A 15920-nucleotide genomic window follows, 5' to 3' on the forward strand; every position below is an offset into this window, starting at 1 on the left:
AAAACCTTGGAAGCAAGGGATCCCAGCACCAGGTCAGATCACGCTGCCCAGGGTCCCAGCACCCAAAAAATAAAGCCTCATAACTTCTGGCTGTAAAAACCAGTGGGGATTGGGGCAGCAGAATAAACTGATGGTCTTTCAGGAGAATCTACTTAAAGGGCCCATCTGGACCTAGAACATACTGAAACCCACTCATTCTTGGAACCACCACCTGGGCAACAGCTAGAAGGGTGCCAGTCACATACAGGAAGTGAGTAAAGTGACTGGAAACAGGGCAAGCGCTGGGCAAGCCTCCAGAAACCAGGTAGCAACGCTGTCCCCTCTTCGACCCTCCCCACACACAGAGCCACAAAGCAGTGAAGTGGGTTGCGCCACCCTGGCAAATACCTAAGGCTCCACCCCATACAATATAAGAGGTACACTAAGACAGGGAGTCAAAGCAGCTCTACCTATACACAGAAACTAACACAGGGAGGCTGCCGAATTGAGGAGACAAAGAAATATGGCCCAGATGAAAGAATAGAACAAAACCCCAGAAAAAGAACGAAACAAAATGGAGATAGCCAACCTCTCAGAAGCAGCATTCAAAACACTGGTGATCAGGATACTCAGAGACCTCGCTGAGTATGGTAAACTTGTAAGGAAGGAAATAAAGTTTACACTGAGTGAATTAAAGAAAAATTCACAGGGAGCCAACAGTGAAGGGAAGGAAGTTGGAGTTCAAATCAACAATTTAGAACATAAGAAATAAACATTCAACCAGAACAGAATGAAGAAACAAGAATTAAAAAAAAACAAACAAACACAAGGAGAGCATAAGATAATTCTGGGACATCTCCAAAAGTGCCAACATCCAAATCATAGGGATGCTAGAGGAGAAAATGAAGAGCAAGAAATTGAAAACTTATTAAAAAAAAATGAAGGAAAAGTTCCCTAAGCTGATGAAGGAAATTGCCATACAAGTCCAGGAAGGACAGAGAGTCCCAAACAAGTTGGATCCAAAGAGGACCGCACTAAGACACATCATAATTAAAATGCTAAAGATTAAAGATAAAGAGAGAATCTTAAAAGCAGCAAGGGAAAAGGAGAGTTACCTACAAAGGAGTTTCCATAATACTGTCAACTGATTTCTCAAAAGAAACCTTGCAGGCAAGAAGGGGCTGGAAAGAAGTATTCAAAGTCATGAAAGCAAGAACCTACCTCCAAGATTACTCTATCCAGCAAAACTATCATTTAGAATGGAAAGGCAGACAAAGTGCTTCCCAGATGAGGTAAAGCTAAAGGAGTTCATCATCACTAAAACTTTATTATATGAAATGTTAAAGAGAATTATTTAAGTAAAAGAGGAAAATCAAAACTATGAACATTAACACAACTATCAACAACTGAATCTAAAAAACAAACAAACAAAGCAAACAATAGGACAAGAACAGAACTGTAGGTATGACAATCACATGGAGAGTTATCAGTGGGGAGAATGGGGGAAAATGTACAGGGAATAAGCATAATTGGTTGTTACAAAATAGACAGGGGGAGGTCAAGACTAGTATAGGAAATGGAGAAGCCAAAGAACTTATATGCACAACCTATAGACATGAACTAAGGGGGGAATTGCTGGAGGGCAGTGGGGTACTAGGCAGAGGGGGAATCAAAGGGAGAAAAATTGGGACAACTTTAATAACATAACCAATAAAGTATACTTTAAAAATTGTCTTACTTATGCCTGCTCTTTTATTCTTCCAAATCAACTTTGAAATCACCTTGTCAGCCCAATTTAGTTTTTAAATTATTTAAATAATTGTGCTGTTCCAAATTGGATATTTGTACTTTTTTCTCAACAATGACACTTTTTAGCCTGGGACTTGAAACTATGCATATGTAGTTTCAATATATGCAAAAATAATAAGCCAAAGAATTAAGTAACTCATTTAACCATCTTAAATACAAGCATGATTGAATGATCACAACCGAATGCTGCCCGGTCTTGTCAGGAGGCAGTTGCAGAGCCAGTCACTTCCTGTCAAGTTGTGAGACTTTACAGATTGCGCATTAATATTCACTCTGCAGTACAGAGGGAGCGGAACGTGTACCAAATGTTCAAATGCTTTAGTGCTTTTTTATTCTGCATAATCAACAAGAATGTTAGCTATTCCAATAATAAAATGCTTTTCAAGATCATTTTCAAAATTGCCCAGTATGGCCTTTCAGGCTGCCCACAGAAGTCACCCTCCATTGTCCTCAAGTTTGGAGAGCTGGCTAGCTCATCCTTTAAGAATTACACATGTCCCCGGAGCTCATGAATCACGCATCCCCTGGAGGTTCTGCTAAAGTACATGTGGTGTTTAACTGGCAGTGACTTCTCCATTTGCCCTCTGTGTTCATGCCATTAGACCATAGCCCAATCTGGTCAAAGATTTGCCATTTTACTTGGACAAAGTTGTGATTTAAGTGTTTGGTTCTAGGGCTTGCAGTAGGAATATTCCAGAAATACTCACTTTCAGCTTTTTTAAATATAAAGGTTGAATGCACTTGGAAAGGCCTAGGATAGAAATGCAGCAAGAGCCATTCCTCCTTAATTAGTGACCTGTTCATACCTGTGGAAGGTGGCAGAGCAAGAGGGAACAAATGGATGGACAAGCAAAAAATGCTTTTGAAACCAAGTGGCATTTGAGTCAGGAGTGAGAGCACGGGACTTGAGAGGAATTGAGGTGGAGTAGGAAGGACTGAACACTGAAATCAGATGTCCTGGGTTCAAACTCTGGCTTTGATGTCCATGTATATTGGCTCCCTGACCGCAAGGCAAGGCCCTTAATCTCTCCGTGTCTCAGTTTATTTATCTGTAAGATGAATATGTGCTATTCATTTTTGGGTAGTTGCAGTAAGAACTGGAAATAAAAAGAGAAAGCTTCCAGAACTCACACATGATGAAAGCAATAAATGGTATTTACTAAGATGAAACCGGGAATAAGGAGTAGACAGGCATCGGGAGAGTAGGAGATGAAGGGGATAGTGGATAAAAACCAGAAGCAAGTGTGGAAAGACAGGCTTGTGCAAAGACCGTGTAGGACAGGGCACACTAAAAAACAGACCTTGTCCTGTAGCAGCTGAAGAGGCTTTGGGGGGTTCATTTAAAATAGGCCAGTTCTCAGAAGGCACTAAAGCATAGTGGCTGGCGGAGGGTCTGGCAGTCCAACCCCCTACACTTTACACATTTAAGCAGAGCAACCTTGGGCAAATGACTTAAGCCTTCTAAGCCTCAGTTGTATCACCTATAAATTGGCAATGATAAAAATACTGATCTTTTAGGATTCCAATAAATAAATAAATGAATAAATAAATCAATGTTATTTAATGCTCACTGTATAGCTGGCAGTGTTCTAAGAGCTTGACTAGTATTATCTAAGAGGAGACAGTGAATTAAAGAATATTCTTTATTCTTTAATAAAGAATAAAGGAAACAGCCAGTCAGTGCTGTGGGGGTGATGCCACCGCTGATGTCATTCTTCTTATCATCTGGTCAGATCGGATTTTATAAGATCCTCTGGTAGGAGCAGAGAGGATGGGTTGGGGTGGGTGCAGCAGGAGGCCAGGAAGACAGATAGGACAGTAGTAGTTTCACATACGTGTTTCAAAATTCATTCAGTTGTGCCCTGGCCAAGTGGCTCAGTTGGTTGGAATCACTGTACACCAAAAGACTGTGGGCTCGATTCCCAGTCAGAGCACATGCCTAGGCTGCAGGTTCAATCCCCAGTAGGGGTGCATCCCCGGTAGAGGTGCATACGGGAGGCAACAAGTCAATGTTTCTCTCTCACATCAGCGTTTCTGTCCCTCTCTCTCTCCCTCCCTCCCTCCTTTCCACTCTCTAAAAATCAATAAACGTATCCTCAATGAGGATTAAAGAAAATTGAGTTGTGTACTTAAGATCATACACTTTACCCATGTATCTTATACCTCAGTTTATGGAAATATTATAAAAGAGATAGCCAGTGAAACCTCTTCCCCAGTTGTCATAAGTTACTCTGTAGCTGCTTGGAATGTCAGTGAGCTGACCTCTGTCTACCCGCACACACACCATGGGTTGTGAGGAGCCTTTTCAGCTAGCCATGCTCCGGAAGGACAGGGAGCCCAAAGACGACGGGAAAACCTCTACAACTACACAGAATTCCGACCCGTCAGAAAGTCTTCCCTTCGCCAGGGCTCCCAGCAGTAGCGAGTGAATCTACATGGGAGTCTCTGCTGGCCTGGAGGTTCCAACGTGCTAGAACGGAGACAGGCGGGGCCCTGGGGTGGCTCGGGGAGGGGTGTTGGGTGCCGGGCCAGATCACAGGCTCTCCTCTGTCGTCAGCCCTCCAGGAAAGCTGGCTGTTTACTGGGCTTCCTTTTGTGGGCCTCTGTTCCATTTAGATTTTACCAGACCTCGGAACATGTCACACGCAGGTGGGCATACTATTAAAAACGTTTTTCTCTCTGATTATGTTTGAATGGCCTCCTGTTGTAAAACCACAGTTTTCGTTTCTTCCTTAAGGCCAAGTCTAAGGCAGGTCAGTCGGTTCATTGACTTTTCTTTGGATTGACACCAAACTAAGTGGTTAAAAACATTTAGATTGGGTAACATACTTCCTCTGCACAGTGCCCCGGGTGATGTGACATCACCGTGACCTTTGAAAAGATGGGGAATGGATTTTTAAAAACCTGATACCAGTCCTGTTTCTTCTGTTGACTACAAAACAATCTGAAACTGTCGGAATTTCCAGACCAACCAGGTGATGAAAATCAAATAATGTGCTTCTGGGGGTGGAGCCGGGGAGGGTAGGTGGCCTGGGATAGGGCAGGGAGGAAGGGGCCTGGCCCAGCAGAGCAGGAAGGGGCATTTAAAACATTTAAGTGAGATTCGTAGAAAATGCAATGTGCATTCTAATTGCTTACTTACTAACTCCCAGTTAGGTATTTAAAGAGATAAGATTAAATGTCTAGAATTCAGTGATAATTATGTCAACAAAACCACCTTAAATTTCCTGGCATTAGATATGGCTATTGACACTCTGCATATCATATAAGCCATTCTAATTGGGGCAATGTTACCTTCTAAAACCTAACACCCCCTAAGTCAGGAAACATTCTGATTAGACGCCCAGGTCTCCTTGGATACAAGCATTCAGTCCGAGGCAGTCACATGTTCACTGATAGGCAGACTTTCAAGAACTTTTGTGAAAATAAACAAAGTGGGGACAAGTGAAAGCACAAGTCATATAAAACTAAAAGTTGAAGGTTTTTCTACATTTTTATGATGCTCACATATATGCATATGGAAATTACATGTACATATTTCTAAAGCCATTTTTATAGAGCTGTCACCGGGTTTTAAAAGCAAGTTAAATATTTATTATAAAAGTGACAAGTTGTGTTCATTATTTAAATGTTCCAAAGTACAGAATTTTCCTGGAGGTACAAAAGGTTTATTACTTACATAATCCAGGTCTCTGGGATGAGCAGGGTGCTTCGAGCAGGTCCTGAGTGGGTGGCGAGAACCAGGGAAGCCGCCTGGCTTGGGCTGTTGTTGTGGCTGGGTGGGGGCGGGGGTTCTGGGTGGGGACCCCCACAGGTGGGGGTTCCGCAGGAGCCTGGGTGGTTTGAATCTCCTTCAGGTGCTAAAGGGGGAGCACTTGGGCTTCCCGCCAGCTTGCCCAGGCGTGAGCCTGCAAAGCTGTTTGCAGTCAAGTATCAAAACAGAGTTAACTGTCACAAACGTTATACACACAATCACCAACATGTTCTTCAGCGTTACCACCCACATTTTTCTTCCCTCTCCACTCTCACTACCCCTTTTTAGTTTTAAAAAAGTTATCATCTTTGAATCTCTGTGAATGACCTTTTAAATTGAGGTATAACTGACGTATAATGTTATACTAGTTTCAGGTGTACTATATAATGATTCAATATACTTTTTCATGTTTCTCACTGCCTTTGATCAGGTTTTTATTTAAAAATTAGCTGTCTCCAGTGATTTGGCTTTTATGGAATAAACAAATCTCGGTGTATGGTGCAGGCTTCTTTTCTTCTCTGGTGGGTTTCTTTTCTGTGGGCTTCTTCTCATCTGCTGGTGTCTCGGTGGCCACAGCCTTTTTTCCCCCACCAAAGACTGCTCACTTGTAAAGCCAACAACCTTCTTTCCTTTCTTCCCAACCACAGGCTTCTTGCCTGGAGTCCCCTTCTCATCTTATTTGGCTTCTAGTGCTGTTGCTGCTACTGCTTTGCCCACCTGGAGCTCGTGGTTCTTGGCCTGGAGAAGAATGGTGTTCTAGCACATGGTCTTTGCATGTGGATTTAGCTTCAACGTGATTCTCCTTTGAGACTCTGTGATGATTCTTCTTGGTTGATGCTTGGAGAGATCTTTGGATCTCTGGGCTTTTCCATACTCTGCTGAGGTCTGCCCTGAGTGTCGTGTGCACAGGAAGGTCGTAGTCCTTCTCGAGGGAGGCAGCTCTACGCCGAGTGCCATGCAGACATCCAGCCTGCAGAAGCACTTCCAGCCCAAATGCGGAAATGGCCCACATGCCCCCGGGAGCAAATTTCAGAGTGTTCCGTTTGCTTACCCTGAGCAGAGTAGTTCCAGGGATGTTTCTGAAGGCTTCGGTAATACAGTTGTTCTCGTCATGGGTGATGCAAGGTCCCTGCACTAGATGCGATGCCCGTTTCTCCTGTTGCCCTTACCAGCTCTCCTTCACCGAGAATCATAGGACTTTCTGGTACCATTCCAGGCCTTATGTTTCTTAAAAAGCAAAACAGCCTCCTTGGCCTTCTTGTAGCCTTCAACTTTATCTTCAGTCACCAAAGGAAGTTCAGGAACTTTCTCAATACGATGGCCTTCAGATACGACTGGTGCTGGTAAGGCCGAGGCAGCCAGAGCGGAGCCGCTGGCATTTCCCAGCTATGCTATGTTCCCTCTGTGGTGCCAGTGGTGCCAGGTTTTGGTTGGTGCAGACATGCAGCCCCCAAGACACAGACTCCCAAAAGCACCTTGGCCAGGACCGTGAGTGCCCCTGCCTCGAGCTCTGGGAGCTGGAGCCACAGCCCTGCCAGCGCCCCAAGAGTCAGCAGTGGTTTGATGATCTGCCAGTTCACTGACAGCACAGGGCTGTCTATTGTTTTTGCCCAAGTTGGTGTGAACAGACTTCACAATATCTGGTCAGTGGGGACCTTGAACACAGCAGGCAAAGTGATACCTTTGCCAGATTCCCCCTTTTCGGAGCATACTGATCCCATGGCAGGGAGAGAAAGCCACTCTCCTCTCAACCTGGTGGATCCCGGGGAAAAGCCAGTTCAATATTTATATACATTGCAAAACGATCACCACAATGTCTAGTTAACATCTATTACCACACATAGTTATAAGAATTTTTTTTCTTATGATGAGAACTTACAAGATCTCTCTTAGCAACTTTTAAATATGCAATATGAGGTCTGTCCAGAGAAAGTCCAGGCATTGATAATATAACGAGAACAGTTTGTGTGACATCGGTGTACCAGGAAGCCAAGGCGAGTGGACTGGCATGTGCTTACAATGACAACTTTACTGTACTAGTCACTGGGAACGGTAGACACTGTTGAGTGCACTGTGTAGTGGTCGCATTCAAAATGACAGCAAACAGAACAAAGAATCTGCATTGGTTTTGTGTTAGGCTGAACATTCCCCTGTGGAAACTATTCAAATGATTCAGAAGGCCGCAGCTCTGGGCAACTTGTGATTGGCAGCTTCATCATGACAGCATGCTCATTCATGTCTCATGCAGAGGTTTTTGGTGAAACATCAAATCACCCAGGTGACTTAAGCCTCCTACAGCCCAGATTTGGCACCCTGCAACTTCTGACTTTTCCCAAAACTAAAAATCACTTTTGCAAGGGAAAAGATTTCAGACTGTCAGCGAGATTCAGGAAAATATGACTGGGCAGCTGGTGGCAATTGGGAGAAGTGGGTGAGGTCCCAAGTTGCCTACTTTGAAGGGGACTGAGGTATACAGTGTTTCATGTATCTTCTTCAATAAATGTCTCTATTTTTTATATTTCATGGCTGGATACCTTCTGGACAGACCTCATATAATTTTCACTATAGCCACCATGCTATATATTACCACCCCAACCTACCCCCACCGTGGGCAACCACCAATCTGTTCTCTGTATCTATTAGCTTGAGGTGTGGGTGTGTGTTTAAATTTCATATGTAAGTGAGATCATACAGTATTTGTCTTAGTCTGATTTATTCCACCTAGCATTATGCCCTGAAGATGGCATATATGTTGTCACAAATGACAAGGTTTTCTATTTTTAGTATATTTTATTGATTATGTTATTACAGTTGTCCCAATTTTTTTCTCCCCTCCTCCCTGCACTGTCCCCCCCAACATTCCCCCTCCCATGGGTTGGACACATAAGTTATTTGTCTTCTCCGTTTCCTATACTATTCTTAACCTCCCTCTGTCTATTTTGTGCCTACCAATTATGCTTCTTATTCCCTGTACCTTCCCCCCATTCTTCCCCTCCCCCTTCCCACTGATAACACTCCATGTGATCTCCATCTCTGTGATTCTGTTCTAGCTATTTGCTTAGTTTTTATTTTTGTTTTTTAGGTTCATTTGGTAATACTTGTCAGTTTGCTGTTATTTTATTGTTCATATTTTGGTCTTCTTTTTCTTAGGTAAGTCCCTTTCCATTTCATAATAAGGGCTTGATGATGATAAACTCCTTTAGCTTGACCTTATTTGGGAAGCACTTTATCTGCCCTTCCATTCTAAATGATAGCTTTGCTGGGTAGAGTAATCTGGGTTGTAGGTCCTTGCCTTTCATGACTTTAAACACTTCTTTCCAGCCCCTTCCTGCCTGTGAGATTTCTTTTGAGAAATCAGCTGATAGTCTTATGGACACTCCTTTGTAGGTAACTCTCTCCTTTCCTCCTGCTGCTTTTAAGATTCTCTCCTTATTTTTAATCTTGAATAATAACTTAATTATAGTGTGTCTTGGTGTGTTCCTCCTGGGGTCCAATTTCTTTGGGACTCTCTGGGCTTCCTGAAAGTCTATTTCCTTCACTAGATTTGGGAAGTTTCCCTTCATTATTTGTTCAAATAAGTTTTCAATATCTTGGTTTTTCTCTTCTTCTGGCACCCCTATGATTTTGATGTTGGAATGTTTAAAGTTATCCCAGAGGTTCCTAAGCCTCTTCTCATTTTTTTTGAATTCTTGTTTCTTCATTGTGTTCCAGTTAGATGCTCATTTCTTCCTTTTGTTCCAAATTGTTGATTTCAGTCCCAGTTTCCTTCCCTTCACTGTTGGTTTCCTGGATATTTTCCTTCACTTTGTCTAGCCTTCATATCTCCCCTCATTTTGCAACTGAGCTCATTCAGTTCTGTGAACATTCTGATTATCAGTGTTTTGAACTTTGCATCAGATAGGTTGTCTATCTCCTTGTTGCTTAGTTCTTTCTCTTGAGTTTTGATTTGCTCTTTCATTTAGGCCATATTTCTTCATCTTGGTGCACCTGTAAGGGTTGGAGCCTTAGGTATTTGCCAGGGCAGGGCAGCCCTCTTTGCTCCATTGTGGCTCTGTATGTGGGGGAGGGGTCAAAGAGGGAACAATGCCCTTGCTCAGCTCTTGTCCCATTTTCCATCACTTCCCTTGCTCCCCACAGGCAGATTGTGCCCTTTTAGGTGCTGATTCCCAGGTGGGTGGTTTTGTTTATGCTAGGATCCTGTGGGTCTTTCCAGTGAACTCACCTGTGAGGCTGAGAGTTTATTCCACCACGGCAACCCCCACAGATTATTTACAGCCAGGGGTTTTGAGGCTTTATTTTCCCACACTGGAACCCTGGGTTGCGTGGTCTGCCTCGCTCACAGGTTGTTTTTCCTCGATTATCTGCTCTCGAATGTGGGATCACCCACGTAGTCTGCTGCCTTGCTGCATGTCCTCTCAGTCCCAGCTGCCCATCGCCCCCCTTCCTACCAGTCTGGATGAATGTTTCTTGAATTCCTTGGTTGTCAGAGTTCCATGCAAATGATTTTCTGGAAGTTCTGGTTGCTCTTTGTTTTTAAATTGGTTGCTATTCTTCTTTTGGTTGTGTGAGAAAGCAAAGCATTTCTGCCTTTGCCTCCATCTTGGCCGCGGAACCTCAAGATTTCCTTCTTTTTATGGCTAAACAATATTCCACTGTATATAATGTTTCTTGCCTTCTAAAAAGGTGGAACCAATTTATACTTCCATTTAGTGTCTTGAGAACTCCTGTTTTCCTACACCCACATTAACTTTCTATATGAATATTTTTAATCCTAGCCAATCTGAAAAATAAAATATAACTTCACATGGTTACTTTAATTTGTATTTTTTCCATTGTAAGTAAGGTTGAAGGTTTGTTTGATATGTTATTGGCCATTTGTAGTTTTTGTGAATTGCCTGTTAATTTCATTACCCTGTATTGAAATTATATTGTTTTCCTTATTCTTAATTTGAAAGTGCTCTTTCAATATTGAGGAAATTGGCACTTTTTCATATAAATAGGAGTTTCCCAGTTTTCTATCATATAACTCTGTAGATGGTGTTTTGTGTTGTACTTATTTTTAAATTTTATATATTTAGCTTTATTGCTCTTTTATGGTTTCTAGGACTATAAAAATATTTTCCCCAGGTAAATATTCTCCTCTTATACTTTTTTATAGTTTTAAAAATACTTTTAAAATGATTTATCCTTTTATATTTCAATCTTTGACTTATCCAGAATTACATTTTTTTTATCCTCAGCTGAGGCTAGGTTTATTGATTTTAGAGAGAGAGGAAAAGGAAGGGAGAAAGAGAGAGAAACATCAATCTGTTGCCTCCTGACCAGGGATCAAACGTGCAACCTGGGTATGTTCCCTGACCGGGGATTGAACCTGCAACCTTTTAGTGTATGGGGCCATACTCCAGCCAATTCTGCCACTCAGCCAGTGTGCAAAGTTACATTTTTTATGAAATGAATTCGAGATTCAGCTTTATTTTTTCCCCTAATGGCAAACCAGCTGCTCCGACATCATCTCTTAAATTACTTATTTCCCCCACTTTTCTTGTATACTAAATTCCCATATGTATTTCAGTCCATAATCTAAGCGTACAGGTGCCCAGTACACAGATGCTGCAAACGCAGCGGATAATATTCTTGAAAATCGGGGTATGTGAAATCACAATTAGTGCTGCGTGTGAGTGGTGGTTTACTACTTGTTGGTACCTTGAGGCAAAGGACAAAAATCACCAGCAATCGCAACACAATAGCAGGCAAGCCAATAAAGAACATCTGTTTTGATCTGTATGCAGGATTTGTTTTTCCTCACATCAGTGGCCCAACTCGTTATTAGGTCACAGTGTTCTAGTTGAGACTCTACTTTGGTTTTTCACTTAATCTTAGACATTGCTAGTCTTACAAAAGCTATTAAGTAATAATAATATTGAGCACTTACATTATACTTTCCCTCCCTAAGTGCTATCTAAACATTAACTAATTAAATGCATTGATGAAAGGAAGGGATTTGCAGCCTTCTTCAGGAAAACTGGCATCTGGTTGCACACCTGTGAGGGGATGATTCCTAAAAAGCATCAACTCCCTTCTGAATGGCCCTCAGCAAGCAGAGGAATAAAAAGCTGGTGACATTATTTCACTTCTTTTGAAAATTACCTTGGGTATCTTCTAATTAGTCTGGCTAAACTCACCTTTTATCTGTCTCCCCAGATATTCCCTTTCTGCATTCTTGGGGGGCATTCGACAAGCTTCTTTTGATGTTTCCCTGTTCATTAATCACAAAATCATAAAATCTGCCAACTGAGAGAGATCCTTACTGATCATATAGTTTCGAATTGACCTAGTACAATCACTTTACCTTGTAGATGAGGAAACATAGGCCTGGAGAAGTTAAGTGACTTACAAAAAAGGTCACACAGCTTACAGGGGACATGACTAGGAAGAGAAACCGAGGCTTCTAACTGCTGTTTCAGATCTCAGTCAGCTTCATCCCATTATTTCCCTCTTCGTGAGCTTCTGACTTCTCTTTCTCCTATCTTTCTTAACTTTTCTTTCTTCCTTCCTCCCTCCCTCCCCTCCTTCCTTCCTTCCTTCTTTCTTTTCTTTTTGCTTCCATCTTTCCCTACTTCTTCCCTTCTTTGTTTTATGTATTTTCTGTCTCCCCTAACTCCTGATGGGTCATCTGACATGATCAGGTAATGTTGCTTTTATTTCTCCTCTATTTCTCTTTCCCTTCAAACATGGGGTCTTTGTTGTGTTTCTATTAGGGTGTCTTACATCGATCTTTACTCAGGTCCTCTTTGAAAAGCCATATTTCTTCCACATACATGCATACAGGGAGTTGTTTGTTTTGTTTTGGGTTGTTTTTTTCCAGTTGTAGTTGCTTCTCTCTTTAATAAAATCATTTCTCTAGTTTTGGTAACTAGAATAGGATTTATGTTGATGTTAAGTCCATTTTTGTCACAGAGTTTTGTGTTACTTTATGAATTTCCCATGTGAATACTCCATATTGAGAAATTTACACAAGATGGGACCATTTAAAAGAATTCCATGCAAGAAGTAAATAGGTTAGACAATAAATCTTCCTAAAAGCTAAAGGCTGGTTCAGTTCAGATCAAAACTGTGGGTGTAAACCTTGATCAATCTAGACTGTGCATCTTGCTTCCATGCAGGGACTGAGTCAGTTTTAGAAAATCTTCCATTTGTACATGGTGGGTCAGTAGGTACCCAGTGACCTCAAAATTCTCAGGCTGCACCAAATCCTAAGGCTGCCTCCGAGCCCAGACGCCCTCAGAAAGTCCTTCCCCTCAAGCAGTGCAGAGTGTTTGAGAGGTCTGTCACTAATCAGCGGGTGACCGCAGGTCCCTCCCCGGGACTCAGATTTCTGACATATGTATTAAGTAAGGAAGCTGTGTTTACAAGGCCACTTAGGGTCTTTCTTTGTTTACTATTTAATGAGTCAGTAATGTCAAAACTAAAAGCAAAATGAATAGTAGAGACCTAAATCAGATTTATTTCAGGTTTATAACTAACTCAACAGAGAAGTAAAATTCTGCTGAGAATTTTTGGGGACTGTGGCAATTTAAAACATTGTAATCATTTTTCCTCATAAATAATGCATTATTTATGTACCTTTATCAGACTATGTGGCCTGTTCGGGGGCTCAGAACATGTGGACCACCTGACTGTACTTGACTTTTTGCAAATGCTTCCCCTGAGTTCCATGAGGCTGTGTCTGCACAAGGCCACACCCCTTGAGGCACTTTCTGCAATAAAGAAAAACTACCTGCAGTAGCCCCCAGCCCCCGTGTTTTTCTGAGTAAGAAATTTATGTCCTTCGGTTCAGTTTTGCCGTTCAACAACTAAAGAAAACTGAAATTGAAATTCCTTTATCTTTTATTCCCTAAGACTTAGTTCCCAGTAGGAAGCAAAATGTAATTTGGTAGGAATGATGATGACTACTCACAAATCTACCCAATTGCACCAACCCAGATTCAATTATCACATACTTTCCTAAGTCTGAGTAGAAATTGTCACCTTCGGGAAGGGATCAGATAAGAACTATTTGGTGACATCATAATCCACCCTCAGTGAAGTGCTTGATTAGCTAAAAGCCCAGTGGTGTTAGAGCCACCCCATAATGGGTAAAGAGGGGCAGGGAGCAGCTAATTGGAGAAGACACAGTTTTCTGTTTATATACAAACATCCCAGCACTGAGCCATGATAAGGAGCTCAAAGGTTAATTATGGGAAAATGGGGTTCAGCAAACTTTTAAAATAGGAAAAATCCCCTATGATTTTTATTTTTCCATTTTAAGGACATTATTAAGAAGAGAAAAATTGGAATTGAATGAGAGCTCACAATATTCTCACTGTGTTTTAGGGTTTTCAGACTTGAGCAAAATCCACGGGCTGTTCTTTCCTAACTCTCCACAAACTCACATGACCCAGATCCTTCGACTTCACTGTACCTGCCTGTTAACGCAGAGAAAGGGCCCTCAGAGAAAACAGTGAGTGCCATCTCTCCCAGGCCTCTGCCCAAGCACATGCAAACTAAATTACACTGGAAATCATCTTATAATGTGTGACAATTTCGGGTCTTCCATTTCATCAAGCTAGCTTGTTACTAGTAAGTGGCAGGTGGCTTTGTTTACTGTGAATGGGGTCTTTGGTTAGACTTTTAGAGGAGGGGCCATTTGTCAAGTGCAGCAGCCCTCTCCATCAAAATATTCCCAACAGTTGGCCAGAATCTAAATGCTGCACAATGGTTGAGGAATGCCTGTATTCAGATGGAAGGTAACTTGACAAATCGGGGGAAGGAATGAGCCGATGCATACAGAAATTCAATGAGAAAGAGCTTTTTCTTTCTTTTTTCTTGTCCAACTTAGGAGTGCTCTGTCTCTCTCCCCCTGTAGATTTTGAATTTTGTGCTGGTGCCAAGGGAGTGAAGGTAACAGACATAAAAGAATCATTTGTGCCCATTTCCCAATCCCACAGATCTCTATTGGCTGCCGACCTTGAACATGACACTGCAATTTCCTGGTGCCACACATGAGTAATAAGCAGCTGCTTCTGAAACTGTGGTTTGGAGAAGACAGCACTAGGTTATTTTTTAACTTAATTGTAATTTTTGATTGGTCTGCAAGAAAGTAAATCAAATAAAGTCTGTTGTCTTAGTCTGCAAGAAAGCCATAGGCCTCAAATTCCAATGCTGACCATCTTGACCAGAATAGAAGAGGGGGGAAAATGTGTGTATCCCTGAACTGGAAGTTCCACCAGGCAGCTCTCATGGGGTAAGCATATTTGGTATATCTGTCAGCTAGCTGGATCATGGAAAGTAATATTTGATGCTGCTTTGAGTGCTAGAAGTACCTGAAATGATAGAGTGAAAGCATTTATAGAGAGACTACAAAAGTGAAAAAGAGCAAATTCAGGAAGAAGATATCAGCCTGATGCTCCAGTCTGTCCTTATCCTACCTGGCAACAGGACACGTCATTTTAAGTTACAAATGGAAGCATGTATTCTTTGAATACCCAGTCAGAAAATACCTCTGAAACAGTCATTCACACGTGCTCTCCAAATAAGTAATACCAGAGTAGTACCTTTCTTAATAGAAGAAATTAAGTTGAATGGAAAGTGAAAGAAACTCTCACCCTATTTCATACATCTGCCTTTTCTCAAGGAGACAGAGCAACTTGGTACGCGGAGAAGGTGGAGGAGGTTGATAGCAGGGGGTTGAGATGGACGGAGTACCACATATACTTTCTGCTAACTACTTTGTTATGATTTTGCACACATAGACAGGCACTTTGGGAAAAGAAATGGATTACTAAACCTCATCTCAGAGGCCTATTTTGCCATCACTTTATGACATATCCAAATGACCATCTGATTAATGGCCTTGTGACATTTTTCTGATTATTTTTATTATTTGCCATTTAATCATTTTTTTATTTTTCAATTACAGTTGACATACAATACTATACTAGTTTCAGGTGTACACTGCAGTGACCAAACACCACATAATACACCAAGTGATTATCTCAATAAATCCTACACCTATCTGAATCCACACATAGCTACCAGAATATCATTGACTATATTCCTTATGCTGTACTCCACATCCTGACGCCCATTCTGTAAAAACCAATTTGGACTTCTCAATCCCTTCATTCCTTTCATCCATCCCCCAAACCCCCCTCCCATCTGGCAACTGTCAAAATGTCCTCTGTTTCTGTTCTGCTTGTTCATCTATTTTGATTTTTTGATTCAATTCTTAATAAATATGTATTTATTACCTTTTTTATTGATCATATTTTTTATCTTTTTTCCTTGTAATTCTTAAAGACCCTTTAACATTTCATATAATACTGGTTTGGAGCTCCTT

General features: G+C 41.6%; 1 protein-coding gene and 1 pseudogene across 2 annotated transcripts in view; one reads left to right on the top strand and one right to left on the bottom strand.

The window, feature by feature from the left end:
- LOC119064338 (60S ribosomal protein L4-like) overlaps positions 1-8388 on the bottom strand; it is a 122370-nt pseudogene extending 113982 nt beyond the window's left edge.
- PLEKHM3 (pleckstrin homology domain containing M3) overlaps positions 1-15920 on the top strand; it is a 176595-nt gene that overhangs the window by 122290 nt on the left and 38385 nt on the right. The gene's annotated exons all lie outside the window — the stretch shown is intronic.

This window comes from Artibeus jamaicensis, unplaced genomic scaffold, assembly GCF_021234435.1.
Source record: "Artibeus jamaicensis isolate MK-2021 breed Jamaican fruit bat unplaced genomic scaffold, CSHL_Jam_final contig_1015, whole genome shotgun sequence".
NCBI classification, from domain to species: Eukaryota; Metazoa; Chordata; class Mammalia; order Chiroptera; family Phyllostomidae; genus Artibeus; species Artibeus jamaicensis.